Here is a 3,675-nt window from a genome sequence, read left to right as displayed (position 1 = left end):
CAAAAATAAACAAATGGGACCTAATGAAACGTAAAAGCTTTTGCACAGCAAAGGAAACCATAAACAAGACGAAAAGACAACCCTCAGAATGGGAGAAAATATTTGCAAATGAATCATCAGACAAAGGATTAATCTCCAAAATATATAACAGCTTATGCAGCTCAGTATTAAAAAAACAAACGACCCAATCCAAAAATGGGCAGAAGACCTAAATAGACATTTCTCCAAAGAAGACATACAGATGGGCAAGAAGCACATGAACAGCTGCTCAACATCACTAACTGTTAGAAAAATGCAAAACTACAATGAGGTATCACCTCACACCAGTTAGAATGGGCATCATCAGAAAATCTACAAACAACAAATGCTGGAGAGGGTGTGGAGAAAAGGGGACCCTCTTGCACTGTTGGTGGGAATGTAGATTGATACAGCCACTATGGAGAACAGTATGGAGATTCCTTAAAAAACTAAAAATAGAATTATCATATGATCCAGCAATCCCACTACTGGGCACATACCCAGAGAAAACCATAATTCAAAAAGACACATGCACCCCAATGTTCATTGCAGCACTATTTACAATGGCCAGGGCATGGAGCAACCTAAATGCCCATCGACAGACGAATGGATAAAGAAGATGTGGTACATATATACAATGGAATATTACTCAGCCATAAAAAGGAACGAAATTGGGTCATTTGTTGAGAGGTGGATGGATCTAGAGACTGTCATACAGAGTGAAGTAAGTCAGAAAGAGAAAAACAAATATCGTATACTAACACATGTATGTGGAACCTAGAAAAATGGTACAGATGAACCGGTTTGCAGGGCGGAATTTGAGACACAGATGTAGAAAACAAATGTATGGACATCAAAGGGGGAAAGCCGCAGGGGGGGGATGGTGGTGGGATGAATTGGGTGATTGCGATTGACATGTATACACAGATGTGTATAAAACTGATGACTAATAAAGACCTGCTATATAAAAAAACAAATAAAAGGAAAAAAAAGCTATCGAAAATCACTGACCACCCTGAAACATTTTGAAACCGACAGAACAAGGGCACGATGGGAGAAGCAATTATTAAGGTGCTGAAAAGTCCAGAGACAGGGACTGGACCCCAGAGAACAAAGAACAAGATGGATGAACCCACTTCAGAGACAATCGTATCATTCATTGCTCACGTCAAGGATCTGAAAACCCAGGGGGCGTCTCTGATAGAGCCATCTTGGGAAGGTCAGTGTGACACCAAGTGTGTGACACCCTCCTGCTCTTCCCCTTCTGTTCGTCCTGGACCCAACAACTTGAGAAGAAAGAAGAGAACCTGATAGGCAGCAGAGTCAAGGGTGGGGTGTCTCTACCCGTCATATGACCGTGGACCACAGAGCAAGTCTGAGCTTGATGGAGGGGAAAGGGAAACAACTCTGATTAGGATATAAGATTGAAGTCTTGACTTGGACCAGACTATATTTTTCAATACCTGAAATCAGACTGTTTCTTTCTCTTAAAGTGACTTGGCAGCTATGGGATTTTTTCCAAGCTGTTATCAAGGGACAGGGAAGAAAGACACATCAAAGAAGGCAGCAGTAGGCAGAAAAGAATGTTATTTCCTCTTTGTATTCAATTAATTCAATCAAGAAAACAGTTACTTGTGGAACTAAGTGTTTACAAACCCCAACCACACTAATATTAATGCCTCCCACCGACACACAAAGTATTTTAAGAGGCATAGAGCCCACACGGAAAAGTCTGTCTGATTAGTCAGTCTGAGTCACTTACACATTCTCAAATTGAAGGAGACCAAACCCCAGAATTGAGGGTCCTGATGGTCCTACCATAATTATGTAAAAGTGGTAAAGAACATTTCCCCTAAGGAAGGGATGCTGGAAAAGAGAAACAAACAAAAAACAAACAGTGAATGGATCACAGCCGCTGACCTACATGTTTTGGTTTTGTCTCAGTTGTCAGTAATCATCTCCTTCTGTCTTTTTCATTAATCTACTTTTTAAACTTCTCCCTTGAATATTAGGATTGATTAAAGGAATCAAAGAGCAGGACATCTGTGAGGCAGAGGGAGTGTGGGGTAGACTTCAGGTCAGCGGGTTCTTCCTGGAAGCTGTATGAACTTGGGACAAATGACCTCATAACTTTTAAGCCTTAACACTCCTTTAAAAACTTACAAAATTGACCTAACAAAGGAAAAAAAAAAAACACAGTCAACGGTCACATGAGTGACTTCAGAAGCAACTTAATTAGGTATTGGTTTTCCTTAGAGGAATAAATATATAATCTATATTATGGTGCATCCAGTGGGTTTTAAAGATAAGATCAAGAAACATGAAAGTCACCTTTTATGTTAAACAATAAAGAGATTTATATAATAGACTGACCAGGTAATAAATAAAGGTCTAAATAGAAGGGAAAGAAAGAGGATAGAAGAGAAATAGAAACGGAGAACAAAAATTTCAAGGAAAAGGCAGAGGCAGAGACAAAACACAAACAAATTACAAAGAAAGAAATAACAGGCAGGGTGAGCCAAAGAAGCTGGGGGGGTGGGGAGCAGGAAATACAAGGTAATGTCTGTATGATAGGAGCGCCATCTTGTGGCGTAAAAGGATAGTGCAGCTGATGGCTTCTGACGCCTTCTTCCTCTCTCTCAACTGTACAGTAACTGCAAACAGTAACTTCACTTTCTTGGTACATTTGCAACGAACCAAGTGAAATTAAATAGCGGGAAAAGCCCAATGTATGGACTGAAGTTTCCCAATTCTTCCGAGGGGAAACAATGGCTCATAGAACATTCCAAACATTACAAAGATCAGATACACCTGAAAACGTTCAGAACAAATCTAAAAATAATGACATTTGTAAGTAAAGTTTTCTTAATATTAAGTTTCCTGTGACTTCTGTTTCATTTACCTCAATTAATTCATTTATTCATTCAACAAAGAATATTTATTGAACGTATATGATGTGCCCCAAATAGCACTCTGTGGGTGGGAGATACAGCAGCTCCTGACCAATGAAGCTTCTGTTTCAGTGGAAGATAAACAATCCAGAAATAAACAAGTAAATATAAAGCGCCAATTGGGATTGGGTGCTACAGTGCTAATCAAAGCAGGATGTGGCAGATAGGAAGCATGGGGGTGAGAGAGGGCATTACTGTTTTATCTGGGACGGATAGAATGAAAATGAGCAGAGACATGAAGTGAGGGAGTGAGTCATGTGGCTTTAGGGGGAAAACAGACCCAAAGGGGACTAAGAGACAGAGGTGCTCAGGCTCTGGAGTCAGACACACTTGAGCTAGAACCCCAGCTTATCATTTACCAACTCTGTTACTTGATCTCTCCAAGCTTGCATTTCCTCAACTACAAAATGAGAATTAAAATGCTTTCTTTGTCATACTCTCGGAAGATCAAATGGGGATAAAATGTTGCAAAGGTTATATGCTATAAAATGCTTTGCACAGTGCCAGGCACGTGGCTTGTATACAAAAGTGGGGGGGGAGGGATAAATTAGGAGTTTGGGATTAGCATGTACACATTACTATATATAAAATAGATAACCAACGAGGACCTACTGTGTAACACAGGGAACTCTACTCAATATTTTGTAATAACCTATAAGGGAAAAGAATCTTAAAAAGTATATATATATATATATATATATATATA

This window comes from Neophocaena asiaeorientalis, unplaced genomic scaffold, assembly GCF_003031525.2.
Source record: "Neophocaena asiaeorientalis asiaeorientalis breed wild unplaced genomic scaffold, Neophocaena_asiaeorientalis_V1.1 scaffold69, whole genome shotgun sequence".
Classification (NCBI taxonomy): domain Eukaryota; kingdom Metazoa; phylum Chordata; class Mammalia; order Artiodactyla; family Phocoenidae; genus Neophocaena; species Neophocaena asiaeorientalis.
This window is presented reverse-complemented; position numbering follows the sequence as displayed.